This window comes from Chaetodon auriga, chromosome 7 (genome assembly GCF_051107435.1).
Source record: "Chaetodon auriga isolate fChaAug3 chromosome 7, fChaAug3.hap1, whole genome shotgun sequence".
Taxonomy (NCBI): Eukaryota; Metazoa; Chordata; class Actinopteri; order Chaetodontiformes; family Chaetodontidae; genus Chaetodon; species Chaetodon auriga.
Genome location: NC_135080.1, coordinates 1489265 through 1508052, shown reverse-complemented (window position 1 = coordinate 1508052; position 18788 = coordinate 1489265). Strand labels below are relative to the sequence as shown.

General features: G+C 45.6%; 1 protein-coding gene across 4 annotated transcripts in view; it reads left to right on the top strand.

Moving 5' to 3' along the window:
* Positions 1–18788, top strand: part of LOC143323135 (leucine-rich repeat and fibronectin type III domain-containing protein 1-like protein) — a 252813-nt gene that overhangs the window by 101882 nt on the left and 132143 nt on the right. For all 4 annotated transcript variants that reach the window (XM_076734778.1, XM_076734780.1, XM_076734777.1 and 1 more), the window contains exon 3: positions 10853–10980. The gene's annotated coding sequence lies outside the window, so the exon portion shown is untranslated. The remainder of the gene's footprint in view (positions 1–10852; positions 10981–18788) is intronic.

The window sequence follows — 18788 nt, the reverse complement described above, 5'->3', positions numbered from 1 at the left end:
GCATGCCTTAACGTGTACACTTAGTTTAGTTCAGACAGGTCCTGTTTACCTGGGAGGAGTTCGAGGAAGACAGTCGTTGCTGACATCTCGCTCTCATTTTTGGATTGACTGACTGTCTTTGCCTGCTCAAAGAGCGTTTTATTAGCGCCTTGAAACTCTTCCAACAATCTTCACAGTCCAATAAGGCAACAAGGGCAGCAGTGCGATAGCCGAATGGTGAACGTCAGCTAGCTGAGTGCAGCCTCCCCTCGGTCATTTCTTTGATGAATAGACCAGTGTGAGCGTCAGTGTAATCCATCATGTGGACTTCGCATTCACGGCGACGCTGAAGTCACATCGCTGATTGATGGACTGATTAATGAAGCTTAGACACGGCCTGCACGAAGGCACGACAGCGGAAAACACCCCGTTAGAGCTGTGAGACATGTTTCAATTTGGATTGGTTTCCACTTGAGTAGGAAGCGTCATGAGACGAGTGCTGCTGCAGAAAAGTGAATGGATGTTCTGTCTTTCTGTCGTGGACGGTGTAGAGCAGGACTTCCTCTGTTGGACGGCCAAAAGTGAACGTTAATGGTTGTTTGATCCAAAAGCAAATACCTGTTGCATTGGATGCAAATGATGCCTCAGTTGACTCAGGGGTCTCTCTGCCCAACATGCTCAGGTTATGGAAAATAATTAATAATTCGGGATGCTACATATTGAACGAGCATTTTCACCTCACAAAAATTAAACAGCATGAACGGCGGGTTGAATTCTAGTTATTCATGTATTCATTTTTCAAGAGAAACATCTGGCAAGTCAAATCAAACCTTCTGGCGGGCCAGCGTTGGCAGCCTAGCACAGAGAGCGATAATGTGCCACAAAGACCACGAGTGGAATTGAACTGGGAACATCCCAGTTACGCCTTAAAACGCTGTCAGCCACCACGACGCCCCGCAGTGAATCTCTGTCACTCGGCTGCTTTAGTTCAGCCAGACAGCAGCTGCTGGTACACCTTCAGCATCCTGTTCAAGGACTCTTTAGGATGGCAGCTTGTTTCCTGTCATTCATTCATCTGGCGGTTGAAGGTCTGTTCTCGCTGCGTCTGGTTAAACGCTGTGTTAAAGTCAAATCGAGGAAGGAGAACACACGCCTCTCCGTCCTGTTGACCAGGTGGGACGGAGTTAACAGACTGCTGCTGGGCTGCTTTTCAGAGTTTGCCTGTGGTCTAACAGCACGGTGAAAAGCTTTGAGCAGGCGAGGGTCGTCCTGAAAATGGTCGATGTAATGAGATGTGCAGTCGGCGGCGAGGCATTGTAGCTGCTGTTGTGTTTGCCCTTTTACTAGACTAATAGACACAGTGTGCAGGGCTTTCCAAAAGCCTCCAGCAACAACCTGAATGCAGAATAGTCCATTAAAGTAGACCTCCCTCGCTTTATACCTCCACCTCCATCTGTCTTTCTCTGCTTCTTCCTGTCTTTTATTGCCTTTTCTCCCTCTCCCATCATTTTGTTTGCATCCCTCTCTCTCTCTCTCCCTCTCTCTCTGTCTCTCTCTCTCTCTCTCTCTCCCTCTCTCTCTGTCTCTCTCTCTCTCTCTCTCTGCTCTTTATCTCCCCCTCTACGTCCTTTCTTTTTCTTTCTCCTCTTCTTTCATCTTTCCTTTTTCTGAGCTCTGTTCTGTCTGCCTGAGCCCTGAGCCTGTGCTAACGTTATTTGCAGTTCAGCTGAAAACAACACACATACACACAAACACTCGAATGCACGAACACACAGACATTAAATAGGGATACACAGGGCATGTTCATGCTAATGTATAAAACCAGTGGGGACACACACACACACTTCACACGCATTTTATTAATACTAGTGTGGCAGTTTAGTAGCTGTGTGCCTCTGTGTGTCTGCGCTGATAAGAAGACACACAGAGGAAAAGTGTGTGTGTGTGTGTGTGTGTGTGTGTGTGTGTGTGTGTGTGGCTCTGAGAAGATATGTGTAACAACATATATTCATACGTCTGTATGTTTGCCTGTTTGTTTGAGCTTTTTCATAAGGTTTGTTTTTCATGCCAGGGGTGTTCTCCTGTGTGTGTGTGTGTGTGTGTGTGTGTGTGTGTGTGTGTGTGTGTGTGTGTGTGCGCGCAAAAGAGGGATTTGACCAGGAGGAGGAGGAGATAGATGGCCGCCCAGTGATAGAGGCGGTTGCCGGGTGACAGTTGGGGGTGACTTAGCGACCCGCCACCAAATTACTTTCCAGGAAGAAGAGCAGAGCTTAAGATAGCTCCATACTTATCTGTGATAACTCACAGGGGAGAGGGAGGGAGGGAGGGAAGGAGGGAGGGAAGGAGAGGGCGAGGGGGGATCGGGACGGGAAGGGTGAGAGACATGCTATGAGGAATGTAGAGGTGAGAACAGGAAAGGGAGAAAAGGAGAGATGGAGGCAGGAGAGGAGGTGAGGGAAGGAGATGAGGAGGAGAGAAGTACCTGATACTGTATTTATCCTTTATTTATCCAAGTGAAAGTCAGTCACAAAAACAGTTCTGATGCATAAACCTACGATTTTTAAAAGTAATTTCAGTGAAAACTCAGGAGTAAGAGTTTGTCAGTCCTTAGATGGTCCTGTAGTGATCAGCTGTGTAATAACTTGCCTTAGTACTGTACTGTCTGAGAGGGAACTGCATCATCTGCATAGAAATGGAACGCAGGGTTTGATGAATTACCACAAAGATTATCTACGTTTATGGAGATCAGCAGTGGTCCTCGTATGGAACCCTGAGGGACGACAGGAGACGGCGGAAGGAGAAGAGGCGCCGCACTGAAGTCGTCTTGTAATACAGAGGAGGCAGAGAGGAGGAGGAGGCCTGATCAGGCAGGTTTCTCTGAATTCTATAGTTGGTCATGTTTGTGGTTTGGTATGAAATTTACGAGCAGTCAGACAGGTGACCCTGGAAGACCTTATGTTTCATGATGCACAATAACTGCAGCAGCTATGGTTAACTATGGTTAACCATAACCAGTTATGGTTGAGGAAAGATTATAAAAATAGTAAAGTTTAGACAACTAAAATACTAATGTAAGCAAACATTGCGACGTTGAGTTGTTTTTACAGTTTAGGAGCAACTTAACGCTGCGTTATTTCCCTAAACGTAAGCTGGATCAGCCACTGGAGGTCAGCATAAACAATATTTCTAATCCTCACACTCTAACCCTTTTTCCTTCCTACATCCTGGTCTTTATTCTGTTTGTGGATGCATCACATCAACATTTCTATAACCGCTATCAGAGTGACGTAGTTCTGATTCCTGTGGATGTATATGAGCTGAGCTTCTCATCAGGTGGAGGAGGGGGTGGTGCTGCTCGTCACCCTGGTTGTTAACGCTGTTACAAAGAGTGATTTCACCTCCTCAGATTGTTTCACTTGAATTTCTCTGAGGCATAAAACAGTAAAACTAAAACAAATAAGCAAATTACTAATAATGAAAATGATTTTAAGGAGCAGAAACAGGTTTTTGTTATTTTTTCACGACCCCTGAGATTCACCTTGAGACCCCTCTGTGGGCTCCTGACCCCCAAGTTGGGAACCATTGTTTTCTGTGATAAGATGGCGTATCGAGATAAGAGTGTTCAGACACACACACACGAAATACACACAAGTAAACACACCTTGACATTGATAAATGACATAAGCAAATACACACTTCTGTGGACACATGATCTTTCTCTTTTACACTGTCTTCACAAACACACACACACACACACACACACACACACACACACACACACACACACACACACACACACACAGGGACGCTGACAGCTCGTCGGATTGGATGCGGCGACACTTTACGCCTTGTCTCCGCGGCGAGGGGCGGTGCCCGGGGAAACCATTTTGTGGCTGAAAGTGAGATTGAGCTTCCTCTTCTCCGGGATGACAGATAACAAGACCCCGGCAATCAAACCCCGACAGGATCAAACGCTCGGCCATCACTCAGAGCTGACAGCCGACTGCGGGCGGACAGGCGGAGGATAGATGATCGCTGCGAGGAGACAAGGACGCAGCAGAGGAGATAGGAGATAAGGAGGCGCTGTAGGCAGCCATGAAAAAACAAGTTTAAGTTTAACTTGTAGATGCTTGGACTCTTCAACTCGGGGAGGAACTAGACTCAGAGACAGTTTTGTGAGGCTGAAGACGTGTTTTACTGTTTACCTGAGCTGAGGAGCAGGTCGTTCGTAAAGACCCGCCTTATTTCCAGCCTCCCCTCTTCATGTATATTTGATGGTGTTTTAGTGAGAAGTGCTTCCATCTGTAATGTTAATGAGCTGTAGGTGTTTTTCTTTAATGCACACTGATCGCTGTCCCACTTCTTCAGCACTTACTCACCACCAAACACTCACTAATTAGTCTGTTCTTTCTTAGTGGACAGCTGCTGTTGACACGGAGGTCGTTTCCCTCCTTTGTCCGTGTGTGTGTGCAGAGTGTGAGAGCTGAACACGCCGACTGAAGACGCTCCTACAGCGCAGACGTCCAGGACCTCAGACGTCCTGGGATCAAACATAATCCGCTGTCCTATGAAAATCAGACAGCACGTCGGATGCAGCTGGTCTGTGTTGCCTCTTACATTTAATATATTAATGTAGTCTTTTTCCGTATTTCAAATATTAAGGAAATCGTCTTTATTCTACCTAAATCTGATCCTGTGTTTCTACCATTTGATCTCATTGTCGTCATGTTTTATTTATATTTCTGTGTTGTTTTACCGCACGATAACTTTTCAGTAAAAGTCGTCTCTAACCCCGTTATTGAATTGTTAGCTCAGAGATTAGAACATGCAGGACTGATTTGACTAATCTTCCTCTTTCACGAGGTTAACAAACTCTTGATGCACTGAAAATGACCCTGAGCCCGTGCGTTACATGTTCAGTACATCGCATGTCAGTCAGGAGATTAAACAGGCTTATCAGATGTATGTCGTATCCATGATTTAGCTCTGTAAGCTTCTCCCTCTGCAGACATTTCTATTTAAAATCAACATGAGAATACAACAGCTGCTGGGAAAGCTGAAACAGAAAAGATGTCGGTGGGAGTGGGCGGCTGCAGGTCTTGCGAGCAGCCTATGACAGGGCAATGGGTGGCTTCTGGGAGACTACTGTTCGCACTCCTCCACAGTGTGATGTGTGTGTGATCCGCTGCAGTGTGGCTGTTCGCCGCTGTCAGCGCTGACGCAGTAATGTGGGACTGTAGCAGTCAACTAACATGTTGCAGGGGACAGCAACAATAACGGGTCTGCGTGGAAACACGACCCGCCGTGCGCTGACGGGATGTTTGAGAGCTTAACAGAGGTCCTTTTTAGAGATTTATGACCAACCAGCTTCTGGATTATTGAGATCTGAGGTGAATTAACGGCCACATTAAAGGTTCCTGTGGAGTTTTAGACCTCCTGCAGTGCTGTGGAGCTGGTCTTCGATGAGCGGGACCCCGTGCTGTTTGTCTCGTGAGCGTGCACGAGGATGTGCATGTGTGTCACTCCACAGCTGATCTTCAGTGTAAAGCAGGCAGTTAGGATCGTGTTCCCCAGCGTGATCGGCTGGTTAGAAATATGCTTATTGACATCCGGTCGGTCGAGCTTCCTGGAAACCTGATCTGATCAGGAGGGAGCCTGCTGCAGCTTTAAAGGCCCCGGGGCCCCTCAACACCCAAACCTCTGCTGTCCATGTTTACTCTTCCAGTGTCATAGATTTAAGATCAATGTATGATTGATCAGAGTATCAGCCTCCTCTGAGAGGCCGAGTGAGGACCCAGTCCTCTCCCTCGTAACAGCTCCCGAATGTCAAACTATTCCCAAAGATATTCTGTGTTCAGCACTGACACACAATGTCAGCTGAGACGCGTGTCTGCAGAGGAGAGAAGCAGATGAGTCTCACAGTACGGTGAAATAAACACCTGATGCAAATAAACGCACTTCATCACATCAATGCAAAGTCCGTCATCACCGTAGAGGAAATATGGGCAGCGTTTCCCACAGTGACCAAATATATCCAAGATATTAAAGGGAGAGCTTCCTCATCTCGGTGATGGGCCATAATCTGTGACTGCGGACACATTTCCATCATCTAATGGAAGAAAACTTAATATCCTGCAACCTCAACATTCCTGTGGTATCCAGTGCAGCAGCTAAAGCTAACGTACACCAGCCTCTGTGCTCGTGTTGTTGGTGCACATTAATGTCATATTTTGTTTTGATTATTTACTTTTATGACTGTCCAACGACGTCATGATCTAATTAAACTGCCTCCATTCTTTTGACGACTCAAAACACAAACCTCACGCGTCTCATTAGCGTTTCTCGACTCCTCTCATAAAACTTTAATGGCCGCGCGGTCGATCGTAAAGAGACTGAAACGGGTGGAACGTGCGCTCACACGTGCTTCTGCATTCTGGGTAATCGGCACTTTATTAAAGGCATTAGTTTGGCCTCATACCTGAATTTTTCATTCCTAGACCACAGCAGTGCTCGAGAGCAGGAGGCAGAACCCACACAGTGAAGGTGGTTTCTTAAAGACCACTCTCCTCTGAGCATGTCTGACTCTGCTCTGCTGCGTTTGTCTTTCTTTTCTTTGCATACTTTTTCGGGATCGACATTGACGAAACTCGACACATAAATCACAAAGTATACTGTGATTTCAAGTCAGAATAGTAAGAGAAAACTGCGGCTTTTTGCTGAACCGTCCTTCAGAGGCTTTGATTTTCCTTGAATTTTAGCAGAAAGAGAATAAAATTACACATCCAGCCCCCCTCCCTCCTGATGCAGCGCCCAGCAGCATCGGCTTCGCTCCCTTTGTTCTCGGCCCGCCGTGCTAGCAGTGTCACAGCAGGGCCGCTCCTTCCTCAAACCATGTTTATTGCACGAGTGTCGGCCGCTCTGTAATTACAAGTGACACTTGACAGCTGCTTGTGTAACGCAGAAAGGATTTTGCTGAACTCGCTCCTGAGATTGAAATGGTATCTTTTCTTTCCTGAACAGAACAGCAGCCCTGACAGTTGTGTTGGCAGGTTTTACTCTTTTGTTCCTTTTGAAGGTTTGAGTCGCGCTGCTAAAATGTGTCCCTGGAGAGATTCAGTACATCGCTATCAAAACCTCATAAAGCTCAAAGTCTTGTTTGTCTTTGTCTAACAGTGGTTTACAGGGACGTCTATAGTCTCAAGCCCAGTCGAATGGTTTGGATGTGACGACTAAAAGCATCAGTGAGCTCTGACCGTCGTGTTTGTAGATGGTCGTTCACTATCCTTCACTTTCTCAGCAAAAGCACTTTTTTCCTCGATCTTTTAGATTTTCTCTTTGGTTTTTGTCTCTGATTGGTTCGTAGCAGATAAGACCCACCTTTCTGTTGTTTGTAGCCAATCAATAAGTGAGTGATAATCATGTGACACCTGTCTCATCTCAGATGTGGCTGAGCTCGAAGCAGCTCGTCCTCTTGTTCTTTCTCGATGTCTCTCTGTATTCTTGTTATTTTTGCTGTCTCAAACAAAGTCACTTCCCCGGCGTGGGATCAACAAAGCTGTATCTTATATCTTATATCATAACAGTTCCAGGATCAGTGGTGGCAATCTGGTGCAGTTATAGTACCTGTGAGTCGATGCTCAAACAGGATTTTTGTAACCTGCTCATAAACTGAAGTGAAGTTGTAGTAACTTGAACGCCTCCTCACATCTGAATGCTTCATGTCACTGAAACTTGGCTTTGAGCTCGGTTATCTTTCCGTCAGTGAAGTCAGTTTAATTTTAGAGCATTTGATTGATTTCCTCATTAATAACTGCTGGCCTGTTTGATGATCTTTGCCGTCCTCCATGTCGGCTCTCCTGCCGTTTGGTCCACAGCCTCCTGATCGTCTGCTGTTGTTCAGTGTGGAGTCAGACTACAGCTAATCTTTTCTCACGTAGCTCCAAGCCATGCTATAGCTACTGCTAATCTCTTAGCCTGCAGCATTAGCCCATGCTAAGGCTAATCCCTTTTTGTGTAGCACCAGGCCGTACGAACTCTAATCCGCTGTTGTGTAGCCGTGCTAATGCTAATCCAGCTGTCAGTCAGAGGAGTGTTGACCGGCAGGGAGACGGGAAGAGTGTGTGAGACCCCCGTCGGCTGCTCGCTCGGTCGAGCCCTCTTCCTTCACCCTCATCTCCTGCTTTGAGTCTGTTTTACATCTTCTATCTCTGCCCTCTTTTTCTCAATGCACTCGTTTCTCTCACTTCCGTGTCTCCTTCTCTATCTGACTACGTGTCTTTCCTAATCCAGCCCTATTTCCCTGGAACCTCATGTAAACCTTCCTTTTTCAGCGATCTAAATCTTAGCTCACATAAAGTGTGTGAAGAACGGCGTGGTAAAGTTTGCTCGAGCTGCGTCTTTCACTGTATTCTACTGTTATAAAGTGCTAAATTTCACCTGGCATTTTTGTGTTTTTTATATTTTTAATGTAAGTGCATTAGTCCATCCCTCGCTGCTTTCTTACTCTTTCCCGCCTGCAGCTCTCATCTCACCGGTTCCTTCTGAAGATGTGAATCTTTTAAAACAACTCCTACAACAGCTTGACACTTTGGTTTGAAGCAAACTTTACTCAAACAGGAGAAAATAGTGCATTTGTTGGGGACTATTTTCAGCGGCGGATTAATCCACATTTGGGTTAATGCAGCAGGACGGTGTGTGTGGGACTGATGACTGTTACACACACGGTCGAGTCTGATCGTATCAGCAGATTTATCACTTTCCATGTGATCGCCTGCACACACCTGACATTTTGCACGTCTTGATGCTGGAAATCAACACTCAGTCGTACTTCAGCTGCAGTTTTTCTACTTTCCTAATCTCCTGCTCTCCTCAGTTATTTCCTGCTCAGTCGATTCTCCGGCTCGTCAGCTCCCCGTCATCCCGAACAAAACAGCTTCTCCTCCTTCCCTCCTTTCCTCCACTCACTTGCACGAACTCCTTCCTCCTTATTAATGTTCGTGAACGCTGTTGTTTTCCTTCCATTGTCCATCACGCCGTGTTTTGAAGTCATTTAGATTTTCTTATCTCATTCGGTTGCTCCTTATCATCAGGACTTTCTTGTATTTCTCTTTTTGTTTTGAAGCCGTACTTATTACAGCTCGCCTTTTCCTGTCATTTATCTCTGCTGCACAAATTGTGTTTCTGCTGTGTTCTTGTGTTTTGGCAGCGTTTTATCACCTTGTTTAATTACCTTACTTGTATCTTTTATGGTCGCGCAAACTAAATTAAAGTAAACAGACGAACATCCCTGCAGGCCTGGAGAGTAATACATGTAGAAAATTGGATTTTTGAAATAAAAGAAAATGTGTCGGGGAACAAGAAAATATAAATTTGTCAATGCATAGAATGTGATGTAACTCTTCCTCGGAAAGGCGAGCAGTCACCTACGCTACACCCACACCGCTCTGACATCAAACTTAGAGACGAGTTCCACCTTCAGGCGCCGTGTTGGCAACATGTTATATATCATCAGTCCGTGGTGTTCGCTGTGATCCAGGAATTCTTTCCCTCAACCTTCCTCGTCAGCTTCACTTAGCGGTTCCTTGCGTTTCCCAGAATGCCTTAGGAGAAACCCAAGAGAGCAGACATGAGCAGCCAGCTGCAGGTTGCAGTGTGTAGGTGGATGGAGGGATGAGGAACGCAGGAGGAGTTTTCGAGCGGAGAAAACGAGTCGTGCCACTTCCTGAAAACACGTCTTTTTCATGTGTTGAGGCTGCAGAAAACTGCGCCTCTTCTTCTTCTCTGGTGGATTTTTCCCTGCATGATTGTTGGCCCAAAAAAAGAGCATTTTTCAGTATTTGTACATCAAGACTCAGAATAATGACTTTCATTCTGTCTTAAGGGTGCGTACGTGAATTTGTTCAGTCTAATATGAATGTGGGTGATGTGCTAACCTCTGCGTCACAAAAAAGAAAAAATAATGGACTTGACCTTGTTGGCTCGGGCTCGTAGAAGCCGGCAGCTTGCAGTTGTTTGAAAGTCGGTAAACTTTCCTTTTCCTGAAGCGCATGGCTGTAGTTTAAGTGACTGGAATCGATTCATTTCACCCTTTTCCTCCACCTCCTGAACCAAGCAGGCAGGTGAGGGTACGAGGAGCGAGTGAAAGCGAGCTGTGCAGCACAGCTGAGCAGCCCGTCCTGATCCCACAGCCTGAAAATCCACCCTGAACGTGTAATCCACCGTCGCTCAGCTCAGCTGTAGCTGCAGATGATATCTCGATGAGACTCATTTTTCCTCAGAAGTACGAAACACACTTTCATATCCTGTTTTCGATTTTTTTAATCTGCTGTGTCTTTGCCCTGATAAGTCCTGCGGTCTGTAAAATGGCAGAAGAAGGTGAAAACCAATAACAGTTAAGTGCTTCAGGTGGAATTTAGGACTTGATGTGATGTTACAAAGCAGAACAGGTCTTAAATAATGTGTTTCCAGACATTGTTTGACATGGAAATAGCCAGATTAGTGCTGACAGGAAAGGATTGATAGTCAGTTTTCTGTAATTTAAAAGTTTGATTCAGGAATATTTTTACTGCCAAAATTTGCATCTCCATAAAATTTCCAAGCCCCCACTGGCTGCGGATTTTCCCTTCACACTTTCTGTAAGTCCTGCTGAGGAGAAGAGCAGCCGAACAGAGGCCAAGAGAGGCGAGAGAGAGGGGGAGAGAGAGGGAGAGTGGGAGGGACGCAGGTGACAGGGGGACGGGTGACAGAAGGAAAGAAGCTTCAGGAATACCAATGAATTAATGCTGCAACATGTTGACATTTCTTTCTTTCTCCTCTCCATCTCTGCACTCCTTCCTTGTTCCTCCTCCCTCCATCCCTCTGTGCCTCTCTGCAGGTAGGAGGGTGCCCTTGTTAGCTTGTCATCCTGTTGTAACCCTGAGGCCAGTGATGTGACTGGAATGTGAATTCACCACAAAAGGACCGACTCCACCTGAGGACTCCCTGCTTCCCCAAGAAACTCAGGTCGGTCGTCTCAAATGGAATTTTTCATGCGCTAATCCTGGACGTGGTCTGAGTGTGTGTGTGTGTGTGTGTGTGTGTGTGTGTGTGTGTGGGATCATTACGAATGGAAAGCAGCAGAGCAGGAAACAACCATGTTTGACCGAGTTAGCCTTCTGACTGCTAACGGTGGAAATGACAGTAAAGGTGGAAGTAAAGGTAAAGTATAGAGTAAAGAAGCTGCTGGTGAATATTTGTTGGAGAATGAGGCAGAAATGTTTGATGCACTGTGTTTTTTTGGCTAATTTGAGGATATTTAATCCTCAAAAAGCGTCTTTTTCAGTCCACTGATCGTACTCTCCTGTCATCAGAACGTGTCGATACTGGGAAATATTGCATTTGTGGACAAAAGAGAACAGAGTTCTTGTTCTACATTGATTTGTTATTAACAAAATGTTCACGCCTCTGGTTTTTCACGCTCTTTACTGGAGCTTTACAGGCTTTTTCCTGCTTTAGTTTGGATGTGAGAGCTGTGCTGTGGAGGTCGGGGCAGCTCTCACAAGAGATTTTATTTTGTCTCCATAATAAATTTTGCTATAAATTTGCTGGACACACTAATAGTTCAGCCTCACGAGTGTTGTTCTGCCTGATTAGATCTGCCGTCAGAGGTGGAGGCAGACTTCGCTTGACTGACGTTTTCATCAAAAGCACTTTTTTCTGCAGCGGCTTTCAATGCATCCACACATCGGGAGCGATTTGGGGTTCAGCGTCCTTCTCAAGGACACTTTTCTATTAACTCCATGATGAATGGCCGATCTCCGCTACCTGAGCTGCATCCACTCTCACTCTCCTGTAAACTTTGCTGCATCTGTTGGGGCTGGACAGTTTGGTGGTCTCACAGCGCTTCTCCTCCCCTTCAAGCTGAGCTACAAACAGCTGTGGGGCTGTGCAGAGCCTTCAAGACATAAACTACAGAAAACAACCAGAACAAGCAGGAGTTTACGTCGTCTCCTGGTAGCTCGCAGTGCTTTGAAATGGGACTCAAGCTGGACAGCATTTGGTTTTTATTGGCCCTGACAAAGTCAAAGACATTCAAGCTGGATGGTTCAAGTATATAGGTTCATGTGTTCAAAGAGTAGCGTGACATGCATGTTTACTGTGTATCTTAAGAAAGGCAGCCGTAGGCCTGAGTGAGTTATTACTGATAGAGCTGCATCAGCTCCATGAACCGAACTACACATCAAACAAGCAAGACCACAGCATCTCTTACTGATACACAGACTGAAAAAGACCCATTGTTTTTAACCACCTGAAACACGGCTGGCCTCACAAAGCTGCAGCCGGCGTGTCCCACCTGAGTGACCCTCCTCAGTCACCTGTGCTGCGTGTCTCGGTCAGGTCGTCGTTGGCTGACTGTTGAATGTGATGCTGCATGAGATCTTTGATCGTTGGCTTTGTAAGAGCCACGCTGTCGTAGCGCCATGATGGGAGAATTCATTCATCCACTGCCCCTGATTTGAGATGAACTGATGCTTCTGTGTTAACCTCTCTGAACAGTGTCCTGACCTTTGACCCTTTCCTGTTTCTGCACTGTGTGTGTTGTCTCCATAAAGATGTGTGTGTCAGTGTGACTCAGCACACTTTCTTTTAAGCAAGCCCACGTGTGTGTGTGTGTGTGTGTGTGTGTGTGTGTGTGTGTGTGTGTACATGCATAGCTGTACAGGGCAGACCTTCTGCTGACTCATGCACAGCTGATGGCGCTGTGTTTCGTTCCTGCTGTGTGTGTTGACGCTGTCGACTTCAAGCCGCCGAGCTCGACTCAACGGTCACGTTAGTGGACAGACATTTCACTTCCACGCTGTGCGTAAAAGTGCTGCTCTTAAAAACCACATCACGTCCTAAAAGGTGTCGTCCCTCAGGGTGGACACTCCTACAAACTCATGCATAAAGATTTGTGGAGTTTGTTTCCTGCTGTTTGTCCTATAATGAGAAACTGTTCTATGATGAATCGGCTTCATTCTGGCGTCTTAACTGTAAGTCCTTAACTTGACCCTTCTCCTCTCCTTCTTGTCTTCCTTTATTCCAGAACTCTATGCAGCCATTTTACAGACTAAAATGTCCCGGTAAAGCCTCACAGTTGAGTCGTTTAGCTAACTTATCCAGAGTGACTCACAATGGCTGCAATAAGCTGCAATAAGCCGCAATTCCTGCATCACCCACAGTACAAGTGTCCAAGAAGAAGAGCTGTAAGAGGATTGCAAGGGTCAGAGCTGCAGCGCATGGACAAAAGATGGAATAAATATTCCTGTGTCCATAAAAGAAGTGTGCTAGGGCATGAAATGAGAGCTGAAAGAGAAGATTCAGGGTGGAAACGTCTCTCCTGTTTGGTTTTTAAAGCAGCTCAGGTGGTGAAATCAGCAGTGAGACGGAGAGAGGGAGCGCTGAGAGGACTCACACACAGGCCTCCTTACTTTAGCACCTTTAAATAATATTTTATCCAAGAAAAATAATCCTGTCAAGCATCATTTGCCTTAAATTATTGTTTCAAGGTTACCGGTCTTCACTTTTCCAAGTTATTCAATTTATTTCTTCAGCTGGAGCCAACAAGGACGAGTCTGAGAAGACTGTCTGATATCTCCACCCTGTACTCAGAGAGCGGCAGAAGGCTGTGCTTCTTCCAAAAACCAGACCGACCTCACCAGAAACAAAAGGTCGAGCCTTATTTTAAGATGACACTACTTGAATTTTCAGATTTATTTTGAAGGTCACTTATGGTGGAAGAGCAACTACTGCAGAGATGTGGTACACAAAACAGTTAAAGAGGACTTTCACAGCACTGATCTAACACCGCATAGCACAGAAAAGATAAATGAAATCAAAGAATAAAAGTGAGGAACGCAGTCAGAGACACAGAATGCTCTGAGTAGGATCCGCAGCCGGTGGCTCTGATTGCATCACGGTGATGTCATCAGGGTCACCTCCACTGTGACATCATAATCATCATTATTCAGCAGCATCACTCAGGAACTGAAGGCAGATTGTGACCATGTTTCACGTTTGCTCAGATGCTGAATCTGAGGCGTCCACCGCGGTCGTTTAGATCTTCTGAGCCGTCGGGTTGAACATGAGTGTGAAGCGTCCACAGTTTGTAGCCTCTCTGCAGCAGCATCCATGTTCGAAGCCTTGTTGTCCAGCAGAAGCTGATTGGTTGAGCTGATATTGATCTTCAGATGATTGTCTCTGTCCGTCCTCTGTAAGTGAAGACAGGCCAACGACCATGAGGTGGGAATTCACGCTGGAGCCACACGAGGGCCTACAAATCTCTCACATCCTCCATCAGACTGTGATCTGCACTGATGGAGAGCTCTTTAAATAATGCGCAGTGATGACTGGAAGTCCGCACTCGGCGAGCTGGATCGCCTCGCGTCCCCCTCGGTGTCTTCGGTCTGTCCCGCTGCTCCTCCTGCTTCATGATGTGTTTAATATGCAGGGAAGGAGAACAGTCAGTGTGTGTGAGCTGATGATCATGATTACGCATCAGGAGGACGGAGAGCCTGTCCTCCCCACAGATCCACTCACCGCTCTGTCTCCGTCTTTTCCAGCCTGTCCCTCCATGTTAAGATATGCAGACACACACACACGCCCTGAAAATCTAATAGTGTGTCATTTCTTCTGAGAATAGGCCGGGCTGGGTGCAGCCCCCGTAGGGCGCTGGTTAACTGTGTGTGTGCGTGTGTGTGTGTGTCCTGTAATCTCCATCTGATTAGTGCAGAACAAGGAAGATGAAGGGGTCCACTCTCAGCCAATCACGTGCTGAGTCTGTGTGTAGAAAGGCGATGGCGTCCTCTCAGGGACTCAGTGGTTGGATATTCCAGATCCTTTTCAATTTTCTCCGCCATTTGGTGCATCCATTTGTCCTCAGCTCAGTTTCGGGGGGAGTGAACCTCTGCTGACGTTACTCGCCGAACACACTCGTTATTGATGCTACAACTGAAAGAAACTGGCAGCAGCGTGTAAGCTGATCATCTACCCACCATTCTGGCAGGAGTGCTGGAATATAAATGAGTGTTTATTGCACTGCAGTGCAAGTTTAAGCCAGATTTAGCGTCCCCGTCCCCTCGTCCCCTCGTCCCCTCGTCCTGTGCACCAACGCCACCTGTCCCTGATTGGCTAGAACAGTGCGGCTGTTTGTTTCCGACTTACAGATCAGGACTGTGTACAAAAACTACAAAAACTACCCTCTACCCTTGTAGTGATTCAGTGAGCTGAACAAAGTGTCGCTCCTCTCTGAGGGCCACAGAACAACAAGCCAACAATACAGACAAAACAGTTCACTTTGAGGGGTGTTATTTACTCTTCTCCTTCACTTCAGACGTGTACCTGCAGCTCAGTGTCAGGGCAGTTCCTGAAATACTTCCAAAACTGAATCATACATGGACATTGTACGTGGACATAAATGTTCCATTTGTTTTATGGCACTCAACACGATGTTAGGGCATCACTGGAAGTGCTGCTGCCATTGAGCAACAGAAGTTTGAACACACTCAGTAGAAGGTTTTTTTTATGCCTGAATATTTTTGTGCAGATGGATGCCTGCAGATGACCATATTTGAACTTATTAGCTGGAAAACACAATGGGACCACAGCATGAAGCCTTACACTAGTCCAAGTTCAATGAAACCTGATCACGACACCACAGAAATGGAATATTTTCACGTTTTCTCTAATGGTATATTTAGATGTTCTCCAAAAAAAGACAATTTACTATATATTTATCTACGTAAATATTTAAATTTATATTCATGAAATTTTGTCCATATATATTCATATTTAAACCTAGATTTTTGTCTGTATATCTTTATATATTTATATATGTCTGTAACACTACAATTTCTGCTCATTTGAAAAGGAAAAGACATCTTTCTGTGGATTATTATCATGTTTTGGACTAAATATCTTTACTGCAGTGCATCGTGTGGACCTTTGTGGATGTTTCCAGACCTTTTTTGTCGGAGTGTTATCGATCTGTGGATCACACAGAGCACTAACGGGTTACGTCAATGTTGCGTCGATTTTTTAAACATTTGTCTGTTGGCGTTTCTTGTGCCTGCTGCTGTGGTTTTATCTTGAAATTGTTTGCTTGAATCGATTCAGGAGAGTCAGAGCTTTCTACGATGAATAATATAAATCTAAAGGATAGAATAGAATAGATGGAAGAAAAATAAACAGGAAATGTTCATTTGGCCCGTGGGCGGGCCACTGGAGTCTCAAAGAGTTTTGTCTTCATCACCTCCTCCCTCCACAACAGTACAGTAGATATGATGCGAACATCTTGGAGTTTCTGGTATATTGTTGTTGTTTGTGTTTATCTGGCTGTATTATTGCTCTGTGTGACCCTTTTAGACTTTCTGTTTTCATCATCTTGGTAAAAATTGAAAAGCAATGAGTCTCTGTTGATTTGTGTTTGATACCACTGCCGGTTAGTACTGCTGGTGGTACTAACTGCACATATTGGTTTTTGGTGCAAGCTGAAATCTTACATGCAGCCTCATTTTAACTGCAAATCTAATAAAAAGTCATTTGATGAAGCCAGATTATATGAATGTCTCACAGGTAACACCGGCCTCGATGCCGCTGAAGCTTTTAGTTTTGTGTTGTCCTCGTGAGAAGCTTTAACTCTTGGCTGAACCATGAATTTTTAGAACACGTACAGAAATAGTTTTCATTTGTGCCGGCGGCTTCATCCCAGGAGAAGCTGCTAAAAAAAGAAGAACTTCAAAACTGCTTCTGATTTCGAGACGGGGGGAGAGCTGAAATTACAGACCCCAGCCTGAGCGATAAAACAGTAATATCGGTTCAAGAGTGTCCTTCAGAGTCTTATCACAGCGTCTCCGGAGAGAGCGCTGTGCTGCGGAACGGTCCAACACTGTCCTCTTCCTTGGATTTAACAGCAAAATTGATAATTCAAGCAGAGCGCTCTTGACATAAAGGCCTCCATCGGGAGCTGGAAATATGATCACACGGCTGATATATTGTTCCATCACCAGGAGACGTGGTGTTATTCCTCTGGGCTGCACTCAATCTCCAAGGAGCAAATCACAGTCCACCAAACTCTAAAACTGTCTCTTTACTGTGATTCAGATCTCTGCATCAGCGCACAATCACAGTCATTTATCATGTGGACGCCGGACACCTCATCTTTATCTGGAGTGTCCATGTATCCTAATAGAAGAAGAAATGAGCCACCTCTGACTCCGTCTCTCCTCGTTCCTCCGCTCCTCTGAGGGAGGTCTCATTGGACTGAATGAACAAATGTGCACGAGGTCCAAAATTAACACTCCCCAAATGTCGGCGCACTCTGTCTCCTGGTGGAAAATCGATGAAGAGCCGCTCTACCCTCACGCTGGGAGCTTGGTGGACGATAACTTTTAAATGCCACGTCGGCTATATTTAGTGCCTGTTTTTGTCTGCTTCCACTCAGCTTCATTGTACGCTGCCTCATGACACACATGCAGCCTTTCAGTGCCGCCGATGCGTCCCGTCTTTGTGATCATCATTACACGAGCCTTGGTTCCCGCTTCCTATCCCTCCTCTATCACACTTTCTTTACTTTATCTCACCCCTCTTTCTTCCTCTCTGTCTTTTCTAATTTTTATTTTTAACTTCCCGGGCTTCCGTCTTTCAAGTTATTGTTTGATTGCTTCCCTCTCTCTTCGTCGGTTTCCCATCTCTCTCTCACTTTCCTCCTCTCTCAGTGGATGATAGTGTTAATATCAGCAGAGAGTTCCAGCATCAAAGAGTCTATGATGAATAATAATTATGAGACAATTACTGCGTGGAGAGATAGGACACACACACACACACACACACACACACACACACACACACAGCCAGCTTCCTATGCTTTTCAGTGCTGTTTCTTGTGCTAAAACACACCATAAACCCGTTGATGTACGTTTGGCACACACACACACACACATAGTTCATAAATGTCCAGGTGGTACATCGGTGTCCTCTGTGTGAAGGACGCTGTCTCTCCTTCAGTCAGACATACTTGAATATATTTGTATTTGTAATTCAAAGGTGTGTTTTCAGGCTGTGAGCTGAGTAACGGCCAATGAGCCCAGCGCTGAGTCCAAGTCCCGACCTGTTCTTCGAGTCCTGAACACGTCATTTTCTGGCCTTCACCCGGTTTAATGCCGTTACATTCGACTGTCCTCACCAAAAACACAGCTCTGTAGGTCGTCTGTACTGTCCGTACTGCGACCCATATTTACACTTATTGCTAGGCGACATCCTCTAGTGGTCGCAGTGATTATGACGGGAGCACAGGACGAGGTCTGATGAAGACCGCTGTCACTGCGCTCTCTCGTGTTACGTGTAGATCAGACTGAATAACCTCATCAACATGTCGTTAAATAACTGTCTCTGCCTTTGATCATCATTTATTCAACTGTACAAATACTGTACGTGTATTTACATAAATGTAAGAATATATGTAAGCACATTGCTCTGCGTCATCATGACATGAAGCCCTTGATTCATCAGTTTAGAAACCCACATGAACTGTTCTCTTCATCAGACTCTGCCTGCTAACAGAAGACAAACCGAAGCACAAACGTGTGCTCGTCTTTCTTTAAATTGTCGTCTGCATCATTTTCTCTCTTCTTGGACATTTTGGGATTATTTTGATCTTTTTCAACTCCATCACTTGTTAGAAAACCACTTCAGTTAAACTGCGGTACGGTCTGCACTCTGTGCCGTCATTTCATGGGTCACAAGGCCACATGCATTGTGGGAGATGTAGTTTATGATGGTCACTGTGCACTGTA